The sequence below is a fragment of the Alexandromys fortis genome, unplaced genomic scaffold, assembly GCF_014885135.2.
Source record: "Alexandromys fortis isolate MF-2015 unplaced genomic scaffold, M_Fortis_MF-2015_v1.1 scaffold_121, whole genome shotgun sequence".
Classification (NCBI taxonomy): Eukaryota; Metazoa; Chordata; class Mammalia; order Rodentia; family Cricetidae; genus Alexandromys; species Alexandromys fortis.
This window is the reverse complement of record NW_026068037.1, coordinates 623,747-649,777: the sequence shown is the minus strand read 5'-3', so window position 1 is coordinate 649,777 and position 26,031 is coordinate 623,747. Positions and strand designations below refer to the sequence as shown.

General features: G+C 46.3%; 1 pseudogene; it reads left to right on the top strand.

The window, feature by feature from the left end:
- The first annotated feature begins 7,174 nt into the window (after nucleotides 1–7,174).
- On the top strand, nucleotides 7,175–20,383 carry LOC126515461 (developmental pluripotency-associated protein 4-like; annotated as a pseudogene).
- Nucleotides 20,384–26,031: the final 5,648 nt, after the last annotated feature.

Below are 26,031 nucleotides of genomic sequence, written 5' to 3'. Positions count from 1 at the left end.
ACCCTTAGACATACTAATGAAACAAATATATTCACAGACAGACCCACAGAGGCTTAGCAGAAAGCCAGCATGGAGGAAGAGACTGCAGAATGTAGTTATCTCTGGAACTGAAGGCAAGTCTCATGGAAGATGCTTTGAAAATGTGGTTCCAAGATATGGAGAAGAGATGGCGGACCCCAGTGGCATGTGTGAGAAGTGGAACTAGAGGTGCTGCAGAAGTGGCAGGCATGGGAGCACGGCAGCTAGGCAACAAAGGAGCACGCTGCTGCCTGGAGGGCAGGTATTCTGCCGCTGGAAGGCACAGGTCACCCCTGCTTGCAGACCAGGCCCGTGGCATGGAATCTCCACTGCTGCCGCCTTGTGTTTAGCCCTGCTGAGGAGAGAAGAGTGCTTCACACAGGCTGCTAGTGGTCTTTGCCTGAAACAACCCCAAGGGCAGGGTGGCCTGCAATGGCCTGGAACACTCAGAGATCCTGTTCTGACTTCCCTGCTTAGCCACATGAAGCCCTGACCTTGGGAATGGATATCCAAGATGAGTCTCAGCAATGGGATATCCAAGATGAGTCTCAGCAATAGGATATCCAAGATGAGTCTCAGCAATAGTTCAGTGTTTATGGTGTTTCAGAAACCTTAAACCAGATTAATAATTCATTGAAATATGTATTTGCATATAACGCTATTGGAAAAATATACTGTGTAACGCACAGCAGATTGGATTGCCACTTCAGTGAATGTGATAGAGATGGAAGACCACCAGTGGGTCTCCTATGGTAGAGATGGGAGTGTGGCTGCAGTGGACAAAGGAACATTTTGTTACCAAGTAGGGCTGGTCCTCAGTCCACCAGTAGTCTCAATGCACCACTGGCCACCACCTGCTAGGATGGTCCTGCTGCTTAGGCCAGGCCCATGGCATGGAGCCCTGGGGAGAGGACAGCACAAAGCTGTGTGCTGCCCAAAGGCTACAAACAATGGTTGTACCCAGTGTACTGGCAAGGGCAGATGGTGTTGAGGGGAGGGTGGTAGTGTTTAGCAGCCTTGAACTTGCACAGGTTCTGCCCCAGGACATGCTGCACAACCATGCGATTGCCTTGACTCTTGAGAAACAAGATATCCAAGATGAAGAGTGCTTCATTTTCTGGATCAAGCTTCCTCAAAAGACTTGTGGTTCATGCTGCCTCCAGAGATGCTGCTGGGAGTCCGTGATCCACACAGCGCCCAGCTGCTAGGAGTCTGATCTCACTGGGGATATCGGTAAGGAGGCTTTTCTTTCTTTGTAGTGGTATAGATGATTGAAGACTCATTTAACTGAGAATGAGAAGACACTGAAGGCTTCTGTGCCAACCTCTTCCCCCTTTTAAAAAAAAAAAAAAAAAAAAGAAAAGAAAAATACAGGAAGCAATAGAGAATCCTTTAAAATTATGGTAAAGATGCTCTATGATCTTCACAGGTATTTCTGGTGGGGGATGGGATGGTAAAGAACTGAATTTTAAGGGGCTGTCGACTGCACATTTGACCATGCATCCAATGAGTATATGGTCAACACAAATTAGACTTGTCAGTTTGTTTCCTTTGTGTGTGGGGGCATCCAAGGGTGGACCTAGAAGGATTGGAAGTGAGTGATCAGGGTGCACTGTATGAAACTTTTAAATAAAAATATGTTAGGTGGTGGGGGGGAGGCAGTTCATATTAGAAAGAATGTACTTATTGCTGTGTTGGATTCATGTCTGGTTGTACCTTATAGATATCCCACACCCTAGAGAACCAAGACATGCTTTGAAGTTGTCAAACTTTTTCCTAGTAATTAAGTTACAGCAACATCTGATAAATTGATTCTCCAGGAAAACCCTTCAGAAGCTTTATTAAATTATGTGATATTCAAAAAATTAAATAAGTGAGTCTTGGTCATCTTCCAAAATCCTGTGCTCAAAGCACAAACTAGCTAGCTACTCTTGGGAAGCCACACTCCAGAAGGCTAATGTATACCCAGCCACTACTTCTGCTTCAACTGGCCAAGAAGCCCATGGTCATTTACACCGATAACCAATGTCATGAGCCCTCATCCTTCACTCGTGGACTCTGCATTTTGCTAAGCTCAGTAATTGATGGCTAATTCAACTCTACCATATGTGTGTGTGTGTGTATGTGTGTGTGTGTGTGTGTGTTGTAGTGGTACACGGGAAAGTAATAAATTCTGGCCATGTAGTGTTTCCAGGATGTTATTACAGGGCAGGAATGGCAGTGGCTTGAGATGTGGGTCCTTCTAACCTTCAAGAACATAAGGACATGTCTGGCTTCTACTACCTTCATGTCACACAGTCATGCTACTTGCCAAACAAGTAGGACATCACCAGGGAGGTGGGCCATCAATGCAGTTCAGTTTCATGGAAAGGTGGAGCAAAAGACGACTTGTTATACATGCACATGGCCTGCATATGTCTGACCTGTATGTAGTGTTCTGGCCAAAGTCCACGGCTGTCTCCACAACCGTCCAGAGGACTATCAGTGACTTTTCCATTGCTATGACAAAGTCACCCAACATAGATGACCAGAGAGGAATGCTTTATTTCAGTTCATGGTTGCAAAAGGCTCACTCCATCATAGTGAATAAGTTTAGCTTGCATCATTAGGTCAGGAAGCACAGCAAGGGATCTTTTTCCTTTTATTTCATTAAGGCCTAACCAACCATTGAGATGGTGTACTCATTCAGGATGAGTAACCTCCCCCATTAATATTCTTGGTGGGCTCAAATATAGCCAGATATGCCTTAAGTTACTTATAATCTAGTTGACAATGACCAGCTATCACAAGCCCATCCTTATTTGTCACCAAACCTCTTCTTGACAGTAATATTCTGTCCTAACACCTTGCAGAAGGTTCCTGTTTAGCTCATTGTGAATGAGTCCCACAGACTTTTGAAAAACTTGTTTAAACTCTTAAGACTAAGTTCAAAGTCTCTGGACCTGAGCACTCATGAGGAAATAAAATTTGCTTCCAATGCACAATTGGTACCATAAGCATTTGCTTTTCAAAATAGAGGGAAGAGGGCATAGAAAATTGGGATGAAAAGAAGTCCAAAACACAGCAGGGCAAGTTATTAAATTCTACAGTGTTCATGCCTGGTACTTAAAATGTACAGGTTCCAACAAGCTTAGAAAGCTGTTCTTTCCCATGGGTATGCCATTAGAGCCTCCTGGTGGCTCCTACGTGGCTGCTTTTCTCAGCAGACACTCCACATCCCTGCCATCTCTCATTCTGTATTCTCTATTATGGCTTAGGTTTCACCCCATTCATTTATCACACATGAATGTAGGAGGCCACTTGTTGGTTCTCGGCTGCTTAGCCCCAAAATAATCACAGAAACTATTATCTTAATCACTGCTTGGCCCATTAGCTCTAGCTTCTTAATGGCTAACTCTTACATATTAATTTAAGCCATCTACATAAATGTGTATTGCCATGTGGCAGTAGCTTACCAGCAAAGTTTTGGCATGTCTGACTCTGGCAGCGGCCCCATAACGTCTCTGACTCCACCCTTTCTCCCAGCATTCAGCCTAGTTTTCCCCACCTAGCTAAGTTCTACCCTGTTATAGGTCCAAAGCAGTTTCTTTATTCATTAATGGCAATCACAGCACACAGAGGGGACTCCCACATCACATGGAACTCTGATACTACTATACATTGTCTGGCATTCCAAATTTCTCTTTGAAATCGGGTGGAAACCTCCATGACTCCACAACTCTTGGCAATCTGAATGAAAGTTCAAAGTCTTGACTTTTTCCATCTCCTTTAAACTGCCTCTCAAATTTGAGGCATGTACTAGAGTGCTATTTATAGTAAATATACTGACAAAGAATCTGCCTCTATTTTATGGTTTTCAAGAGCTCTCATTCCCCCTGAAACCTCAAATATAGCAGTTAACTGCCTAGGTTTCAATCAGTATTGAGAGTTTCCAAGCTCCGATTGCAATTACCCACTAAATGTCCCTTCCCTCATTGTGGGCATTCTCTAAGCCCACATCTCTGCAGTCTTCAAACTTCCTCCAATCTAGGTTCAGAGTATAACACATGGTCAGATTAAAGTTACAGGAATGCTTCCACTTCTGATACCAATTTTCTGTGTCAGATTCTTGATACAAACAGCTGGAGGGCAACATTGAGGGTTTGAAGGTCACAGCTTGGTCAGTTCACATCATGATGGACCAAGGAAGCAGATGGGCAAGAGGCCACCCTCTGGTTTGTTTCTCCCCTTGTTCCACCTGAGAGCCCAGTCCATACAACAGTGATACTCTCTTCCCATCACTTAGTCCTCAGGAAATACACTCCCAGGTACTCTCAAAAATTGCTTCAGTCTAAGTGGTTCTAATCCAGTCAAATTGAAGAGTGAAGATGAACAACCATCTCTGCTCCTGAGCTAGTCATCTGAGCATCTGTGACATCTTTGTTTAGACCAGTGAACAGCTTCATATTGTGTTTAACACCCTAAAATGGTCCCTGAAACCATCTGGTAAAGATGACAGCTGTTGATCCAATTTGGCTTTGCTGTTCAGCCAATTGTCACCAAGTCAAACCATAAGCTTAAAAGGGACTAATGAAAAGGGAACCAGACGTTCAGATGTTAGTCTCAAATACTAATCATTAGACTTAGTGGCAAAACATACAAACATGTGTGTTTCCTTCAGCTCTAGGAAAGATCTCCTAAATAATGCAGGGTACGTTAAAAATGCTACTTGTGGTGCTTTGGGAAATATCGTGTTAGATGGACCCTCTGGACCCCAGCTTGTGCTGCTGTTGGGCATGGTCATGGGTGTTCGAGGTAGATGGAGCCTTGCAGGAACAAATACCTCACTGGGAGAGGGAGAAGGCTTTATTTACAGCCCCACGCACTACAAGTTCACTCTTTTCTCCCTGTGGCTGGAGAGTGGATCATTCAGCTTCCTGTTCTGGCTGCCTGCTTCAAGCTTCTCCCTCACATTATGGGTTCTCCTCTCCAGGACTGCAACAAGATAGACAGAGACATTTACAAGTTGCTTTTGGCTGTGGTGTTTTATCACAGCAACAAGGAATTGCCACATCACCCAAGTGCAGCCCTTGCTTTGACAACCATTGAGGTCTCTGCTGCTATCTAAAACTATACAACAGCTGCATGTAGGTTTCTTTTAGGCACCTTGAGCTTTGCATACATAAGCAAAGATTTGTCGAAAACTTTTAGTTTCTCTATCCTAACATCTGAAGACATCGTCATACTTCTCAGCAGCCTGTTCATTTGACACCTGTGGAAACACCATGCCTCTAATGGTGCCTTGAACCTAGCTGCACACATCAGCTGCTCTGTGAGCGCACAACAGTGGCAATGGCTATGCCAGTCAGGTCCTGCTGCTAACAGGGATTGAGGCATAGGAAGATTGAGGCATAGGAAGGATAGGGGAGAGGAATCAGCAAAGAGCAGGTCGGGCAAAGTAGGCAAAGATAGACTTGGGGCAATGTCTGTACCCCACCCTCATTGGGATTCCTTACACAGGTTCCACCTGATCTCTGCTCATATTCTGAATCCTGTTCTCTGCTCATATTCCAAATCCTGCTCAGTCAGGAAAACTCCCAGAAAAGTTAACTTCAGAGAGGAACAGTTTATATGATGGTGTCCGAAGAAAAACAGAAGAAGAGACCTGGGCATGATACCATCTGCAAAGGCATATCCTCAGCACCCTGCTCCTCTGGACAGGCCCCTTCTTTTGTAAACTACCTGATTATACCATGAAGTTAAATAGATCACGAGGGTTCTGACCTAATAGCCAGTTTCTCTGGAGACTTCACAAGTGTATGCATCTTTGTTTTACTAATCCACTGGGCGTTATTTTACCTATTCAAATCGTGTTTCAAGACGATATCACATAACCATTGTACTTTGTCAGCATTCACCTTTTGGGCCGCTATTAACTTGACAAGAGTACTTTCAAGATAACTAGAATATGAGTCACCAAGCTTTCCCTCAAACCAGATGGTCTCTAAATGCAGAATTAAGGACAGGTATCAGGCTGGTCACCATGAATGGGAGGAATGGTTCCCTAGAGAACTTCAGGGACTAGTCAATGCACACAAGCAGTGTAGTGGTTTGGATAATATGCCCCTACAGTGTTGGCCATTTGCATACTTGGTCCTCATCAATTTGTGGAGATGTTTAGGTAAGTTAGGGGGTACAGCTTTGCTGGGAGGTTGAGGCTTCAAAACCTTCAAGTTGTGAGCCCTGGGCTTTCTGCTCTTGCTGGCCTCCCCTCGTGGACTTTAAGTCCCTGGAAGTATAATCTCAAATAAACTATGACTTGTCATGGTGTTTTATTGCAGCATTATGGAAGTAAATGGTACAGAGACTTGAACCTGATAGAACAAGCTGTGGGGAGGATTATGGGAATCTTGCTTGGGCCGATCACTGAGCAGCTCACTGATGCGTAGCCGAGATGAACATCGTCAGGTGCTCCCTCGAGTGCTGTCTGTTAGGACCCAATCCATTTTCCGTGGGTAAGCCAGAGAACATGGAAAAGAGACAGACCTACTGAGGAAAGACTTGTCCCATCATAGCAATAACATTATCATAAGTTCTTCTGGAGGGAGTGTGTGTGTAACTGTACATACAGAGAGGCACATGCCAGCTTCAGATAGGCTGTTTGATAAAGAGCCTGAACTGTCACTGATATAAAAGGCTGACATCAGAATGCCTTGATATAAGGTAATGAGTATGGAAATGAGGCGACAAGGGACCATAGCCTTTTTGCCATGAACACTTTCCTCATTAAAATTCTTTAATTGGGAAGGCACCCATAATGGTAGCAATACTTAAAAGCTCTTGGACCTATAGGAATTGAATAATAAAACTTAAACCCAAGATGTGGTCTCTGAGCCACCACTTGCTGGTTTACCTAACCTTTGGAGAAACCACATTTCATGGTAGGAAGCACCTGAGTGGAGTCCCTAAAATTATCTTCCTCCCTGCCAAAGCCCCACAACAGGTACTATTCATGATTTATATACCAGGAGTAGGAGCTGCTTATCATCTGCCTGAATCACTAGGATGGCTTCTAAAACTAAGATGAATACCACAGACCCAGTATGGTGTAGGAGGTTCTGTTCTTGTGTTGCTTTTATTGGTTAATGAATAAAGAAACTGCTTTGGTCTGATAGTGATGGCGTAAGTCACAATCCCATACCAGTTTGGAATTAATAAGAATGGTTATTTATTTAAAGGGGAAAAACTTACAGATCACCGTCCCAGACAACAGCCCTCTGTGCAATCAAGAAGTAGTCACCAGAAGCAGAGCCGGAAGCCAGAGAGTGAGCAGAGGGCAGTGGCAGTTTTTTAAAGAGAGAGACCATGCCCCAATGGGCTGGTATCTCAGCAGCTATTGGCTGAAAGAGCAGAAGGAGTGTAAAGAGCTCCTGCAACATGATAGGGCAGAATTTAGGGAGGTGGAGAAGACAGAACTGAATGCTGGGAAGAACAGTAGAGTGAGAAGCCATGGATCCTCTGCTAGAGATGGATGCTGGTTAGAATCTCTGGTAAGCCACAGCCATGTGGTGATACACAGATTAATTGAGACAGGATATACTGATATGTGATAGCTAATAAGTTAGAGCTAATGGCCAAACTGTTTTAATTCAGTTTGTGTGGTTATTTCGGGTGTGAGCTAGCTGGGTGTCCAGGACACACAAGGGGCTCCACACCCTGTAACACCAGAAGGCAGTTAGTTGCTACAGCCCTGGAGGTGATATTTTTACTACTAGTCAGCTGCCTGGGGAACTATGAAGCTATTGGCCCAGCACACTCATTCTTCAGTCCTTTTCTGCAAGACAAATCCCTTTCAACAAGCACGTGCATCATTCATATCCCTCAGGTTATGAAAGTCTTCTTAGATCAGTGATCTAAGATGACCTATCTCAGGGTTCTGAAGACCTCCATCCTTGTTCACACAGTGATCTAAGATGACCTATCTCAGGGTTCTGAAGACCTCCATCCTTGTTCACACTAATAGCAAATGCTTGACCAGTTAAGGCAGTGGTTGATCTATTCTTAGTCACAAGGAATGTCAAGAGAATAAGTAATCTTTGGTATCCATGGAGTTTATTCAGTTATTTTATGCCATGTGTGCATGGACCCACAGAGCACAGCATGTATCGAAGTCAGCTTCTAGCATCAGTTCCCTCCCTCCAACCTGTGGGGCACACAGACCTATGGATTGGTAGGAGACCTTTGCCCACTGAGCAGCCTTGCTGACCTTTCATTGCTTAACTCAACGTGCCATTAAGATTTAAAATTAGTCAATTTCTGGAGGCAGGATCGTCCATTTTCGGCCTGAAGTAGAGCTAAAACCTGACTCTTCCCTGATCAAAAGGTTCTATCCCTTTGGGAGTTCTAGTCAGTGCTGTTCTGTTCCCAGTGTCTCTGGTCTGCAGGTTGAATTTAGCCTGGAGCTTTCATTGTTTGGCATTAGTGACACTGTTCCTGCAGAACACTGCCTTAATGTGTAACAGACATGGAGGTTAATCTGTCATTACCGGGATCTGCCCAAATAGCTCTGAGGGGCTTGTTTTTCCTTCTGTTGTCTCCCTTTTTTTGAGGCAGGGTCTTTTGTGGCTCATGCTGGTCTTGATCTTACTCTGATGTTGACCTTGAACTTCAGATCTTCCTGAGTGCTGGATTTGGAGAGTGGCCTGCCACAATAGCACTCATCCATAAGACTTGAGCCTAGCGCTGTATAAGCTAGGCCAGCTCTGCCAACTGAGCTGCATCCCAGCCCCCTAGGAGTAAAGTTCTCAATCATACTTGACAGTGATGCAGGGAAAACCTGTAACAGCACACGCCAAGACTTACAAGTGATGCGCAGAACAGAGACAGGCAGTTCTAGCCGACCCTCAGGATGCTGACCTGTTGCTCCAGTTCTGTCAGAAATGTGAGTCTATTCAGGGTGTTCTGTTTGGTCGGTGTGAACTAATAATTTTAGATGGACCTCAAGGGACTGACAAGATGTCCCAGAAGACCAAGGTGCTTGCTGCCAAGCCGGATGTTCTAGGTTTGACCCCTGGAGCCCACGTAGTGGAAGAAGAGAACCAGTTTCCAAAAGCTGTCCTTTGACCTCCACATGCTTGTGGCATGTTTGCAACAGCCCCTCCCAAAATAAAGCAGTAAATATAAAAACATGAGACAGGCCTGTGATGAAGTGTGTAAAACTCAATAAAAGGATAGCTAAAATCCACTGGCGTGTGATCTAGAAAGTATTCCCCAAGCTCAGCGCATGCTGCTCTGAAGGGCACGCTTCAGAGAATCAGAATGCATGCACACGGGCAGTCACCCCAGAGAGGCTGAGCTCCTTCTTATGGTTTTCCAAGGACCGACCGTCAAGGCAGGTACTTGCCCACAGGGACAAACGGGGGAGTCTCTCGATCTCCTGAGGAGGCGGGACAGTTGGCCTTCATCCTCAGCTGCTGACCACTCATCTGAAGGCATACTCTCTAGGGGCAACAGGGACCTGTGTGGTTGCTGTGTTATTTCAAGAACCTGTTTCCCGCTGCTACACTGCTCAGAGCCTGTCTGCTCACCGGAAATAGCCAGCTGTCCTTCCCCCCATCTCACTTCACTGCAACCGAATTCCAAATGACGGGGGAGTATTACAATATATGTGGAGAGAGAACCTGGCGGGCAGAGTCCTTGAGTACAACACCTCGGTCCCCATCCAGTCCCCTTTCCCAGTGTGACATTTGAAGTCTCCTGGGACCTCAGGACTTCTCCCCAGATAACAAGACCACAGGCTTTCTCTTACAATATGTCACCAGCACAGGCAAAACTATAGCCTTCTGGTGTGCAGGTGATGGGGGTAAAAGTCTTCTGGGGTCCAGCAGATAGGGCAACCTCTCTGCACGATATGCAGTACCCGACAACTGCTCAGATTATCTGAACACCCCAAGCGCCAGGCCAGGCAGTGAGAAGTGATTGTCCTCATCTGCCAGGCTAAGAGACAACTGATTGCTGAGTGGTCCAGCCTGGTGTGTGCACAGCCCACCTTTACATGTGAACACACACGCAGCACAAGGTATTCCAGCCTGGTGTGTGTGCAGCCCACTTACACATGTGAACACACATGCAGCACCTGGTATTCAAACACAGTAGCTCCACTCTATGGATGAGAACAGAATCAAAGCCAGCAAGAGGCGCCAAACCTGCACATGCTGGAGCCCAATCCCAATGCTTGCTGACTCCTGCAGGGCTTGAGCAGCACAGGTGTGAGGCTGCCATAGATCCCTGAGATTTCCAGCTAATTGATGATCACAGGAAAACAGACAACCCCGAGGGAGTAGCCAGCTGGCACTGGCTGAGGTCTCCCACCCACCTGCTGAAGACAGAGGCAGCAGCACCTGGCACTAATGTCAGGCTTTGGAAGATTCTAGGTTTCATTTGCTTTTGAGACAGGGTCTCTAATGCTATAGATAGTCCTGGTCCTGGAACTGTCCTGGAACTAGCTCTGTAGTCCAGGCTGGCCTTGAACTCAGGGATCCACCTGCTTCTGCCTCCTGAGTGCTGGGATTAAGATTGTGTGCCATCACGCCTGGTTAGAAGGAACTGACTGTTCAGGGGGCTCCAGGGGGCTCCTGTGGCCTCTGTGACTGTGACTTAGATATCCCTGCCCAGGACTGAAGGGAAGGAAAGTGCAGGGAAATGCCATCCAAAGCCAAGATCCAATTCAGAGTTTAGGAATCGGCACAGTTCTGACCCTGGGCTGGATGGAAGGACACAAGCAGATAACAAAAGAGCACTTAGCACGGTACAGTGGGGGCCTGCAGATCAGTAGAGGAGAGCTTGCCTCGCTTGCAGGAGGCTCTAGGTCTAATGCCAAGCACAAAATAATGGAACCATGAGTGATACAGAGCAAAAATGTCAGAATGTCTTCTGATAACCAAACTGCAGATGAAAAGCAGATGAGGATGAAGGCTAATTATCCTGACTTCAAAGGTTCTAGAAGCCCCTTTGTTTCAGAAGAGGCACCTGCAGGAGACGTCCTCCCTGCAGCCTGCACAGATACTCAAGTCCATGAACAGCCCTTAAAACAGGGCCACTGCCTCTCGGCCAATCCAACGGTGGGTGGATAGTGGTGCTGACTGCCAGCCAGAAGATAACTTGTGCCCTAGGCTGTGAGCGTGCAATCTGTCCTGGCTTCTCTGGTGCCATGACACTTTTTTTTAAAGATTTATTTATTATGTATACAACATTCTGCCTCGATGTATGCCCGCACACCAGAGGGGGGTGCCAGATCTCAGTACAGATGGTTGTGGGCCACCATGTGGTTGCTGGGAATTGAACTCAGGACCTCTGGAAGAGCAGCCAGTGCTCTTAACCTCTGAGCCATCTCTCCAGTCCCTGCCATGACACTGAGTCTTCAGAAATCTCCCCATCTTGCCTGTACCCTCCTCCAGCTTCACCCATCTCAGTGTGAAGGCCTTCAACCAGGACTCAAGTGAGAAGACGGCGGGGGCATCTCCAGGGCTCTGAGGAGACGAGACTATGAGTCCTAAGGATACTGGGGAGTCTCTGGAATAAGAGCTGTCTTAGATGTGGAGTAAGATGACTTGAGATCTTCAAGAAATGGGCTTGTCAGGGCCAAGAACATTTGTGATTAGAACGTTAGGACTCAGAACCACATCCGTAATCCCGGAGAGGAGAATTAGGAATAGCCAATGGTCAGTTCTGAGATCGTTCCTACATGAGGAAGCTCCTTCAACAGGAGTAGATGGTGTCTCAAAAAGATACAGAATACAGTACTCTTAGAGGACCCAAGGTAGGATCCTAGTTCCTATAGCATATGGCTTATCCACCCTACAGCTTGAGTTCTAGGTGGACCCGAAATCTCTGGCCTCTCAGGTCACATGCCTGTCCCCAGACACATGTCTACATATAAGACCTTAAAGAAAAATGTTCCAAACAGTATATAAGAAATTATTTTGAAGGGCTCCCATAGAGATGAACACGAGGATAGGCAGTAAGGCCGATGTGCCAAGAGTGAATACAGAAGTTTTTTCCTACCCATCTGACCCTGCTCTGCCTCTGTTCAGTGGCGTCATTGAATTGTATTTTCCCACATGTCACACATTCTATTTGATATCCTGAGTTCTGACTATTTCTATCCATTAACAAAATCAGAATGCAGAGGATAACTCCTAGCCAATTGGACCAGCTCTGGACAATGGGCAGCTTGTGACAAGTCAAAGTGCTAAGACCCATCTTTGATCTGACGAGACTGTTTCCAGCTATGGGATCAGAACCAAAATGGGATTTGAGGACCACCCTGCCACTATACCAAGGCCAGGACACTTTATCCACTGAGCAAGAGTTACTGTTGTAAGGAAAAATCTAGGTGCTGAGACCAGATCCTTTTCTAGAGTGGCAACTGCTTTTACCCAGTGGCGGAGTGCTCTCCAGCCCTCGATGCCACCATTATTAATACTTTCAGCTTTGATAATATACTTGGAGACTATCCAACTCTCCACTCAGGGACCAGATTGCAGGCAGAGGAGGAGTCAGGCTGCTGGGCTATTGTTTTATGAATGTAACACAGCTGGAAAGTGCTCTCCTAGCATCTGATTATAGTGTCTGAGTTCTGTGAATGGACAGTGAATTTGAAGTGGATACCACTCTAGACCAGTATATATGAAACTCATGCTTTGTCATCCTTAATCCATACCTCCTCCTGTAGAACAAGGCAGTGCCTCACCATTACATCCACAGCATTAACACTGAAGGTCTTAGCCTGAGCAATCATCCAAGAAAGGGCAGAATTCTAGGCATTAACAGTTGTTCAAGTAGACAGAAGACAGCAGGGTTGACTCCACTAACAGCAGATAGGCTCCACCTCAGTGGCTCCACCTCAGTGGATGCAGAGGAAGGAGTGGCAGGTTCTTCACACTTCCCATCTGGAGCCTACGCCTCAACCATGGTCTCTAAGTGGTGTTGGAGGTCCTTCTGCTTTGTGTTGATTTCATTGGTTGAATAAAGAAGCTGCCTTGGCCGTTCGATGGGACAGGTGGGCTGAGTAGACAGAACAGGATGCTGGGAAGAAGGGAAGTGTGGCAGATGCCATGATTCTCCAGGCTGGGACTGACGCTGGTTAGGAACTTTTCCAAGTTAAGCCATGACCTCGTGGTGACAGTTTTAGAAATAGGTTGAATTAAGATGTGAGGATTAGCCAATAAGAGGCTAGAGACAGTGGGCCAGGCAACAATTTATACAATTTCTGTGTAATTATTTCGGGGCTAAGCTAGCTGGGCAGCGGGACACAGCCCACTCCCCCTACTGCATCTAAGAAAGGCTACACACCTCCATTTGCCTTGGAGGACTTCTTACAGGCATGCTTAATGGCCCCCATGAACACTTACAAGGAGATTGGGAACAAGCATCTCACCATGGTATCTAAACACTCATATTCCCAACTATGATTTACCTACCATTAGCTCTGCCACATTACCAGTCTCATTACCTGTCCTTCACAGGACCTGGTGGAGCATATAACCAGTGGTAAGGAAAATTAGGTCTAGGAAAGGGTGGGCAGTGTGCCCAAAATCATTCTTCCCTACAACATGGAACAGATCATGATTCAGGTGAGCAAGTTTCCCAAAGGGTGGGCTGAGTTTCTAGAAATTTCTAAAGAGGCCACAGTTTGTGGTATCTGTAGTTCATCCCTCCCCTAATAGTTCCTATACTTGCCCCTCAGATCATTAGCTTTGGAGCTGAGGACTGAGCACCAACACTGGATTTGCACAATGGCCTCATGTGGAGTTGTGGCCCCATTCGGGACATTCTGCATTGCTACTTCGTATTTGACTCCTGGTGTTCAGTGAAAACCCTTGAAGGAGGTTCTGTTGAAATGTCTGAGCATCTCTTCAACAGTCAGCTCTTTAAGGGGAGGTCTTTCCATGTCCAGAGCCCCCCAACCACTCCCCAGGAAGTTGGCAGACCAACAGCATTATTTGGGGATCCTATGGATCTTGGCTACTTAAATTCACCTTCCCTGAGCTAAAAGTACATTTTTCTAAAACAAACCTCAGATGAATCATCTAAGGGTTGACTTCCTAGGCTTCAGATACCCTGAAGGTCAAATGAGCCTCGTATTTCCCTGTAAAACAAAGACATGCTGTATTCGGTAGTGTCCACTACAAACATGAAGACATCCTGTCCTTGCACAAAATTTGAGAATTCTTTACTATTTTAACATTAGACAGTTCCACATCATGCATCCCAATCCTACTGATTCCTGAGACACTATCCTCCTGTCACCACTGAAATATCCCCAAGGGAAATCCCCTCACAACTCATTTACAATGACTAGCAAACAACCTCACCCCTCTGCTTCCCATATGTCTCCATTGATCCTATATAGCATTGGGGCTTCAGGGTGTCACCCAAGTATGCCCTTTGGTCCAATGAGCCCTAAACAAATTGTTCATACAATATCTTGCTGGTCATTTCAAGCTTCTGGCACACCCTCATCCTGAGTTCACCTAAGCTCCTCTTGGATATCCAGTTATCCCCAGTCATGGGATACAGGACCAGTCTTCCTGCACTCCAGCAGGGTATCAGATGGAGGAGTTACAGTGGGCTGGGTCTGCCCTAGTTCCTGGACCAACCAGCTCAGCTACCAAGACCCCACACACTGGGCCTTAGATTTAACCCACTGATTAAAATTAATCTTACTCTTTGATCACAACTAGATAAACAGCTAGGGTGAAAGCTCTTTCCATTCAACACTATGGAAACAAAACAGTTCTACTAAGGCCCACATGCCAGCCTAAAGGTCAGATCTGGAGACAGCCAGATGCAGGAACCCTGTAGGTGAGCTCCAGCCCTTTAGCTCTCATAACACAGGATAGAGTTAGGAAAGTAACACGAGAAAAGGGATTTCTATTCTTAAGCAAACTGTCCTTGATCTATTGTACATCTCCTGTGACTGACCCTAAAACCTGAAATGCTTGAACCTCAGCATTTTCATCCAAGTCCCTCTCATCAGGTTCAGAGGAGATGAATCTACACCAGCTGGCGTCTAATTCCCACAAAAGGTCTAAGGTTTACCTGTTTTAGTTCATTAACACTGAGCCTCTGCCCCCTGAAGGCACAGGCTTCTGAGCCAGTCCCACTCAAGGGACCAAGAGCAGGTACCTGTCCCCCGACCTGTAGCCCTGCTTTTGACTCAGAACCACATGTGCTGGCTTGCGACATTTGTTGACCCTGACACCACACAGCCCTCTGGTCCCTGTTGGATCTGGATTTGCTTTGGCTCTTGTGTTGAATCTGCACCCAGAACCCAAGTCACTGCAATTTCCAGGGAGAGCTGGAGCTCAGGAAAAGCTGAGCAAAGAATATCCAATCCACAGGACACGAGGATGGAGGCACCACAGCTGCAGGTCAGGCTGGCTCTATACGTTATCTTCTCCACTCAAGGGTGGCCAACAAGGTCTCCAGAACTCCCTCCCAGGGTATAAGCCATTCTCCCCAGGAGAGCTTCTCTTCTCAGTCTTTCCCAAGACAAGGCTCTGGGCTGACTCAAGGGCAAAGAGGTCTTAAAACAGCCATAAGGAAAACACTCAATGCAGGTCCCTTAGCGACCAGCTGTGGCTCCTATTCCCACACTTTAGTTCTCTTCAGCTGAGGACACATGAAGACACCTTGCAGTCCCCTCGCCCCATTTGACTCCTGCTGCAGGACAGCTCAAGTCATCTCACTGAAGGTTCTGGAAAATATTAACTCCATACTCCAAAGGAGCCTAAAAGAATCATGCATGAGGGTTGTCCCCTCTGATGACCTTGTGTCTGAAGGCTGACTTCCTTCTGAAAACAGAAGGACCCGAATAAGGCCACTGTACATCTGGATCAAGCAATCCCAGCCAGAAAATTTTTGGGTACAGCTGCCATCCATGAATAGCTATTCATTAACTTTGTGGATTAGATACCTCTCTAGATCATGATGTCACTGAGCCCTTCTCCTGGGTTATTTTTCGTCACTCAGGATATTAGACAAAAATCAAAGAGATAACCATGCTACAATCCCACAATCCCAGAGAAGCTAGGTAAAAAGGATGACCTGAGAGGGGCACACATAGAGGACCCCAAGAAGGGGAACTAGATCTCCTGGGTAAACTGGGAGAGGGACATAGAAGGGAGGAGATGCAGATAGGAACCTGAGGGATCGAGATGGTTTCGTTGGGAGAGGCATCAAGATCTTGGTACAGGATTGTGGAGTTAGAAAGGAAACCTGGTGGAAAGCAAAATTCCCAGGAATCTACAAGATGACCCCAGCTAAGACTCCTGGCGATAGTGGAGAAAGCATCTGAACAGACCTGCCCTTGTAATCAGATTCGTGACTACTAATTGTTATCCTAGAACCTGGTGGTAAGCAAAATTCCCAGGAATCCACAAGGATGACCCCAGCTAAGACTTCTGGCGATAGTGGAGAATGGACCTGAATGGGCCTGCCCTTGTAATCAGATTGGTGACTACTCTTAATCATCATCCTACAACCTACATCTAGTAACTGATGGAAGCAGATGCAGTGATTCATGCCAATCACTGGGCTGGCTGAGCTCCTGGAGTTCAGTTGGAGAGGGAGGAGCTGGGGGTGAAGTTAAAATCATGATGGGGAAAACCAGAGACAGCTGACCTGAGCTAGTGAGAGCTCAGACTCTTGAGTGTCACCTGGGGAACCTGCACAGGGCCAAAGTAGGCCCTCTGCATGTGGGCGACTGTGTGGCTGTGGCTTTGTTTGTGGTGCTCCTGGCAGGGGGACCAGGACTTATCCTGTGTAAGTGAACTGGCTTTTTAGAGCCCATTCCCTATGATGGGATACTGTGCTCAGACTTGATACAGGAGGAGCCTGGTACTACCTCAACTTGGCTTGCCGGACTGATTAACTCCAAGGGAAGTCTTACCCCTAAGAAAGGAATAGGGGTAGGAATGGTAGGGGAAGGAAAGGGAGGAGGGGAGGGAGAGGGGACTGGGGTTGGTATGTGAAATGAAAAAATTAAGATTCTTGATCTTTAAGACATTGGTATAGGAGCAAAGAGGTAACTTTGTAGGTCTGAGCTCAGGACACTTCAGGATCTATGGTGGAAGGGAGATCTGGGGGTACAGATGCACAGGCCACAGCCAGAAAACTGTTAATGCATTTAGAGTTTTCTGGGGACATCCGCTACTTTGAGCTAGCCTGACTGTTGTCTCTATCTGGCACTGCATGCTTCCGTGGGCCATCTGAGGGTCACCGAAGCAAGCTGTGGCTTTGCGGGTTGTAAGGACCAGTCGTGGAGCGGCAGGCACAGGTGTAGTTCCTACAGATGTCATTGCCCAGAGCTTCTAGATCTTGGCCTGGTTTCTCAGATAGGAGTTGCTTTGCCACTCAGAACTGGGGTTCACAGTAGTCCAGCTGCCAACTGCTTTATTATAAGCGAGAGGGCCTGTTGTCTTGAACACCCGACACATGCCTATCACATCCAATTGGTTCTCTTCTCTGATATGGAGTCTAACTCCATGTAGCCCAGACTGGCCAGGAATGGTCAGTGAACTGCTCACTTTTGTCCCCAGAGTGGTGTGATTACAGCTGATGACTAGACACCAGAGTCAGAAATTCTGCAGGGGCTGGCCTTATGTAACCTAGCATATTAAATAAAGGCCAGACAGTGAAAAGAAATCACATTAAAAATCCCTTAAGAAATTCATTGACTTTAGAAAATAAAGGCTTAAAAAGGAAAATTGACTTCCTGGGGGTGGTGGCTCATATCTATAATCCCAACACGGTGGTAGAAGGATTGCCATTAGTTTAATAAAGTGAGACTCTAAAAAATCTGCAGGGGTTCCCCCCACAAGTTAACTTTGTAATAAGCATTTACAAGTATATGCTAAATGCATAGATATTTTGAGGCAGTTTCTCCATGTAGTCCAGACTAGCCTCTGCTCTGACTTCTGCCCGATGAAAGTTGAAAAGCACACAAGTCACTAACACATTGACAAGAGATTCCACGTGTATGTTATCGATAACATAGATCATTAAGCTTATTCTTTAAAAAGTGGTCTTGGGAGGAAGAGTAAATCCTTCACTGTCATTAGCATAATCATTGGTATTAACCTCCATAACTCAAAACATGGAGATATTCCACTTGGTAAGTAAAAGTTGCCTAACAAATTACCTGCTTATTTAGACACCCAAAAGATCATGAGTTGCACAGCCTTCAACCTTGGAACCTAACCTGGAGAATCTTTTGTGCAGAGCAATCTGAGAGCCTTTGGCAATTGCCAAACTGCCCGATGATGTCTGGGTCCACTCTCCCTTCATACAACCACTTCTGCCTCCCATCTACCCAACACCCAATGCCAAAAGTGGCCCAGTGGTCACAAGCCAAACCTCCTGAGATGCTGCATTCTCTGAACAAAATTTAGGCTGCTACCCGGTGTATCTCCAACAGTGCCCAACCTAAACATGAGCATTTAAAGTGGAGGAAGCATCTTTTGAATTGTGTTCACAATCAGGGCTTCCATGCTGGGTTGCTCTATTATACCACTGGACGACCTAAAAACTTCTCTACCCAAAGCAGTGGACTCTTCAATACCCAGTGAGTCTTGCAGGAAGAGATTGGTGCTGTTACCCAGAAGGGGTGGCAGCTGAGGGAGGACAGCACCATCACCATAAATGGTCAAGTGCAGCTATGGTGTAACCTAAACATGCAGGCACATTTTGAGTGCTGCTACTTTACACTTCATGTAGATAAAAACTCACTACCTCAGTCAATGGCCTTCCTCGATAGACTTGTCACTCAGATAACTGGGTCCTTGAGTCCTATGGGCTAGACACATTGGTCCTGTGGAAAAAAAAACAGCTATTTGATGTCCAACCTGTTCCCTGTACTTGAACCAAGTCAAGTACAAGCAGTGTTGTGAGCTTAGTATAAAGACATACTAGGCAAATTTCCCTTATGTTATTAAAAATAGTGATAGTACAACAAAGTTTGGTCCCCAGTGAGGCATGGTAGAAATGAATTTAGTGGCAGACCTAAATAGACATTGTCAGAGCTATGAGTTTAAGGACAGCCTTAGTCCAATAAAGTGAATCCCAGTGGAACAGAAAGCGATAGTGACATTGACAAATCATGTCTGAGAACAGTTTGAGCTCTGAGAAAATGGTAATATAGCAGGATCACACCCATGATTCAGAGCCAAGTGTCAAAGACAGGCCTGGGGATCCAGACTCCTACAGGACCCTGCTCAAACTCATCCAGGTAGGCCAGGAGCACCCAGCACTAGTGAGTCAGAACCAAGAATAGAGTTGGAATGGAGCAAGAGGCAATTCTGAAATTTACAGCACTTCGTTTTGCAAGTATGTCCCTGATGGCCATCCACTGTTGGGTATTAACAGGAAATAGACCCAGTTAGATCACCACCAAAAGTGGGTGTACATCCCAGAAGAGGTAACTTGAGAAGTCAATCAGAAACACCTCAAGGATCAAAACATGGATAAGTGGACAAGTGGAAGGCAGGGCAGCTCCGCAACAAGGAGGGTAACGAGCTGAACCTCCAACCTGGCAGCCACATACTTGTCCATCCTCCATCCTGTAAATCAAATGAGAAAGCAGGAGATGCCGAGACTCCAAAACCCACTCCTAGGAAAATACCAGTACCTCCTCTACTGGATTATCAGCCCCCAGTGAACACAATTCTGAGACATTTTGCAGGAATGGTGCAAGAAGCTGAGCAGCAAAGGCTATAAATTAGAGACTTAGCAAGTTCTTTCTCCAAACAAATGCCTGAATTAGAGAACATTCCTGACACACACACCAAAAGAGGCCAGGGTGAAGACACGTCGGAAAAGAATGAAGATGGAGATTGGGTAGGAACAAGAGTCTTGTCCTCAGGTGATAGCTCCTCTTGAAATGGTATCTGTACCCGAGGAAGAGATGCCCGCCCTTTCTGAACCTCCTGTCCTCTATGAAGAAGTCAGCACGACCGTTGTAACCACAACTGCTTCTGAGGCAGTGTTAGCATTGGCTGCAATTTTGGACCAAGAGACCAACAAGAACGAGGCCCTGCAGTTCACTACAACACTCGAGACCTATGGGGAACTGGTGTGTGGTCTACGGAAGAAACCTTCCTTCAGACTCAAGAGGTTGGGTTTGGCTGCAGTTCCACGCTGAACAAGCCTGGGTACCTGAGAAGGGGAAAGTGATTGGCCTCTTCCTGCTGCCAGCCTGCACCTTTCTGCCCCCACACCTGGAGGACAACATGCGTGCCCCGCGTGTGTTCACAAAAACAGGGTCCTAAATAAGGCCCAAGGATCAAGGGAATCTCAGGTGTGGGTAGCTGCTGCCATTGGGTAGCTGCTGCCATTACCTACTCCTTGGAGTGAGGTATGGAACTGCAGCCAAGACTGAGACTGATGGAAATTCATATCTGTGCCCTTGAAGGTGCCCGGATCATCCAGAAGCCACAAGGCCTTGTTCTTTATTTGTTGCTGTAGTACTAGCAGCTTGGAAAATGCAAGCGAGGCCACCAAAACACAGCAGGTCCACCTCTTTGTTGGGAGGACTGCATACTCTTAAGTGACTATGCCTTTTACTGTTGTGTGAAAATGGTAAGGTTTTGCTGGGGTGGAATTGGCATCTCCAGATATAGTACTTGCTTGTACCGCCACTGCCACAATAGGTTAATGGCAGTCCTGTGGTCCCCTGTAAAGATTTAGCTTATGATTGTAGCCTCTGCATGCCCCCTTTCCTGGGTTGTAGTATGTTGTTGGTGTGTAGTGCTTGGGTTTGTTTTCTGTTGTTGCAATATTAAACCAAATCTGCTATTTTGACAAAAAGAAAAAAACCAAGCAGGTCCTTGACCTCAGCAAACTTGCCAGGATTGTAGAAATCTATAGTAGACTACAGTAGAAGACTACCAAGTTCAAGAATACCTCAAACAAATCGCCCTGGCCATCACAGAGGCCTTTCTGCCTGCTGGTGTCAGGATAGTGACTGAAGCAACACGTGTATGGTAGTGCAAGGGGTGCAGAAAAAGAACAGTGAGACTGCCACCAGCACCATGCCGGGTGTGTTTCGGGAAGAGTTTCTCATGCTCAGCAGGAGCTGAACTTTGGAGTGTGCACGTGGCCTGGTGTGCAGACCCCACTGCCACTGGCATTGTCTCAATCATGCATTCCAGTCTCAGTTGGTACAGGCGTGAATTTTGTTTCTCGCCATGAGTTGTATTTATTATTTACAGGTATGTCAAGTAAGAGAAATTAGGGGGAGATCTCCCAAAACTAGGAATATTACAGTCTTTTCATGTTGAAAGACTTCTCTAGTTCTTCCTTGGTAATACAAGAGGATTTTCTGGGATCCAGTTTCTGTCTCCAGCAAGAAAGTGACTAGGTCCATGTAGTCAGTATAATTGGAAGTTATATTTTATTATTCTGAGGGTTATCACACAGAAGTTCCTCATTAGGATCCTAAGCTTATCTCCATGGATGCTCAGTGGTGTGATGTTAGCTGAAGGTGGGGTCTAGTCTCATGCTAGTCTCTGCTTCAAAGTTGGGGATCCTGGGAGACTCCAGCCTGATGGGGGCAGGGGGCGGACTCCCCAGCTGCAGCGCAGATCAAGGTGGTGTCTCTAGCAGCCCTGAAGATATGACAACAATGCATTGCTCTTGGTCTCTGCTCGTATACTGCCCAGTGGGTATCCTGGAGTTCTAGTCCTGCTGTCTTGAGCAAGTGATGTCACTGGGTTCTGGTCATCAGGTGCAGCTTTGGGGGTACTGGAGTTCCTGACTATTTTTACATGTGTGATAGCTATTCTTGGTGGTCAATTTGACTACATCTGGAATCAACTAAAACCCCAAAATGGTTGTTACACCTGTGAGTTATATTTGCTTAACTTTAACTGAAGATCTGAGTCTAATCTGGATATTTGAGGTGGGAAGAAATGCCTTTCAGATTCTTGGCTGTTCTGTTCATCCCAGTTTTCAATTAGCTGGACTGTAGACTAAGTCATTCTCATATATATGGAGGGAGAGATTCAGTCTAGAAATTCTGAGAGCCCTGACAAATACAGATATACAGACTACTTATGTTGCTGTAACTTCTGTTCTGGTAACAGTCTACCAGTGGGAAGACGGGTGATAGATGTTGATCTTTGAAAATCATGTGACCCACCTTCATATTGGAAAGGCTTTGTCACAAATTTGACAATTCAAACAATCGCTTTGCACTTGCTGCCGCTCCAACGTGGATGGAAGAACATTTTTGGATACCAGAATGAGTTTCTGTACATAAGGCCTGGGTTTTGCTATGTTTCCCAATCTGTGAGCCTATGGTGCGGTGCATTCCAGCAGTTGAGAGGTTGAGGCAGTAAGATTTGAGTACAAAGCCATTTGGACTACATAGTGAGGTTCTCTCGGGAAAAAAAGGGCATGGAAAAGGCTTCTTTCTATCTAGTTACTTCCGATTGGAATTTTCTCATCCTTTCTATATATGTAACATAGTATTGTCATACATGAACAGACTTTTCTTACTCTGGCTGACCTAGAATCCACTGTGTAGCCCAGGCTGCCCTGGAATTGACTGTAGCCCAGGCTGGCCTGGAAACTCAGCAATTCTACTGAAATCATCTTCCTAACTGCTGAGATGGTGACCCGAGTCACCTGGTCTGTGAGTCTCTTGGTGACAATTAGGAATAGGTATTATGGACTTACAACTTTCTCAATAGTTAATTTATATGAATGTAAGAATAATGAGACTTTTGTTAATCTCTTAATATTGAAAATTACTTTAAGGAAAAAACCTACTGAGACCATCCAATTAGTGCCGACATGTGTGTGGGGTCAACTGGGGTGTGGCCAAAAAAACCCTCCCCAAAAGGACTTCAGCCCCCATCCCTATCAAGTGCCAGTTGCTTCTCAGTTGTGTGGGACATGTGCCAGAAAGCCTAAGAAAGAAGTCATTGTCCCTAAACACCTGGCGTCTGAATCCAGCCCTGCCTCTTAACAAGTAGAGGAACTTGTCCAGTCGTAGGAAAGCTTACTACTGAAGGAACTTGGGATATTTGCTTCTTCGGGAATTGACACTAAGCCCCCCCACCTCCTCAGGCCCACCACTATTTTACCCCTATTGAGTGAGGTCTTATCTGATTTCTTTAACTAGGAAAGCTCAAAGCTGCTGTGAATATTCTAGATTGCTCACTCAGGCTCTGACTCCTCAGTATTAGAGAAAGATTCTTTAGATAAGGTGGCGTTCCAAGTGGGGTAGAACAGAACTTTTAGCTAGGAAAAGACTGAGCATCCCTCCCCAGTGGAGAGGAGTTCTAAGAAGAAAGCATGGTCCTGACTGAAAGCAGCCAGGAAGGCCCAGGAAGGGCAGAGACAGGATTTCCAGAAAACCCAGAAAAAGTGTGCTAAGCGCCAACAGCAGACAGGCTAGCAGGGCTAGCCAGACATGGGGCAACGACAGTGGCCCCTTTAAAAAGTCACCCAGGAAGATAACTGACAGTTTTCTAGCTGCAGGTTTTCCACACCTTCCCCAGTTCTCTTCTGGGGCTCCAGTACTGAAGAGAGCTTCCCACCCCTCCCCCCCTTTTAACATAAGGACCAACAGAAAGGACACCCTAACAAGTGTCCAGAGCAGAGGCAGGGCATGAAGGTTTTTATAGTGTGGACACGGACTCCCACCCCTTCTTTCAAAGCATTCTGGGCGAGCAGTCTAGTCTCTGGTTTCTGATAGGCTCTCCTCTGTCTGTCTCCCCCTAGATCCCATCCTGGCAAGTCACCAATGGCAGTAAAGGAAGCTGAGAATTTTACAGCCGGACTGGATGGCAGATCTGTCACTCCTCCCACCTCACAACACCTGCTTCCCATATGTGGTCATCCGTTAATTGCACAGAGCAACCTGTACTCATTTTCTTGGCTCAATCACAGTGAAAATTCAAGTCCTAGCCTAGGAGGGTGTTGGTGATTGAAGCAAGGACATCAATTGGTAAGGAGTGCGATCTTGTATTAAGATGGACGTGTGTGGGAAGATCCTACCGAACCTGACAGCTTTGAGATGCCCAATGTCTCTTGGCCTAGTTTTGAAGGGGTTTTAAGACTCAGGGAAATTGCAATGCGGGAGGGGATGCTGTGTAAAACCTCGTCCTCCACAATGGGAGGTCCAGAAAACAGGCCTTCACTTATCCTAACGGTGAGGGTACAGGACACTGGAGGAGCTGCTGTCACCGTCTCCATGCGCCAGACCCGAGGGCTGAAGATGCTGCTTGGTTGGATGAATTACGTGCAGTGTTTTACACTTGGGCCCTGGGGTAGCAGGGGCCAGGTGGCAGCACTGAATCGCCTAATGGCCAGGTTATAGTTATAATGGGCAGCACAGATGAAGCAAAATCCATAATCGCCTAACCTATCATGTCAGCCTAGGCAAAGTGATTTTATGGTGGCATGACTCATATGGACCTCTGGTGCTGGCTAATCATGGTGTTTCCAGACATGAAGTAGATAAGCCTACTGAATTTTTGCTTTCTGTATGAGAACAATTCTCAAATGAAAGGCTACACGGTACGTGGCAGAAAGAAACCTCAGCCCGTGAATCAGTGTCAAGACTCAACTCACTTTGTAGAGCCAAAACCCCTTAAGAGGATGAACAGGTTCCCTAAGAACCTGGATATAAACATCCAACTTTTACTGCTAGCTTTTCTGTAGTTTCCCCCCAAAGGGACCTATGGCCTTTTGCAAGGTAACTACCCTGGTGGAAAGGGAACAGACTTATGGGGGTCTGTTAGATACTGGTTCTGAATTAAGGCCTATTCCGGGAGATCCCAAGAAACATTGTAGCCCTCCAGTTAAAATAAGGCTATGATTCCAGGCGATTAATGGAACTTTTGTTGAAGTTCTACTCACACAGTAGGTCCAGCGACGTTACCCAATTCATTCTATGGTTATTTCCAAGTTCCTGAATATATAATTCAAATAGATACAATACTTAGAAGTTGGCAGATTTCGGCAGAATTCTCACATTGGTTCCTTGATCTGTGGAGTCAGGACTGTCTTGGTGGGAAAGGCTAAGTGGAAGCCTTGAGAGTAGTTGCCTCTGCCAGTGAAAGTAGTGAATCGGACACATCACATCACTGGAGGGATTGTAGAAGTCAGTGCTGCCCTCAAGGACTGGAAAGATTCAGGGGTGCTGGTTAGAGGCATCTCCCCTTAATTCCTTAATTATCTGGCTCCAAATAATCAGTTGTCCCAAGGGTAGGTCTCCTGGACACAACACAGAAACACCCAGCCATTGGCAGTGTGGAGCTGCAGGTTCCTTAAAGAAGGTCAAGTGAGCTTCTGGAGACCCAGTTCTGCCCTCCAGCCTCTAGGGTTTCTCAAGTCTTTGGTTTTCATTCACGTACTCAGCTGTGATGCAGAATACAGTAAGCATGTAAAATCTGCTTGGATACAGCCTCTGGGCATCCTGGAGGAGTGACCTAGAACTGAGTGGAAAGTTACCTTATCTCTGGACAGTCCCCTGTTCCAGGCCATGATCCTGCAACTCTAGGGAGCAGGAGAGAAGTCTTCGCTCCAGCAGGCTGGACTTAGGGCTCTGAAGTTGCCGTTGTCATTGGCCCTGTAGCTAGCAAGGACCTCCCAACACTAGTGTCCACCCCAGGAACACCTCAGTCAAGCTCGTGCTGAAGCCCTAGAAAGACTCGTGAGCCCCCATTCTGGAAAATCCCTTCAATGACATCATGCCTGAGTTGAGCATGTCCCTGCATGAGCTATACATGGATGCCTTTGACTGGGCGATGGTCTGGAAAAGAGTGGTCTCTGTCCCTCACACGGCAAGGCTCCTTCAGAAATATTTCTATAGGCGCCTTTGGTGCAGAACCCTTGGACTTCCAGCCCTTGTACCACTTGCTGACCTAACAGACCAGATGCTGGCACATGAAACTCTAAAGGACTGGCTCAAGGAAGCATGGGTACCAAACAGGGCTATGTCCTCCAAGGTCGGGGCTTGTA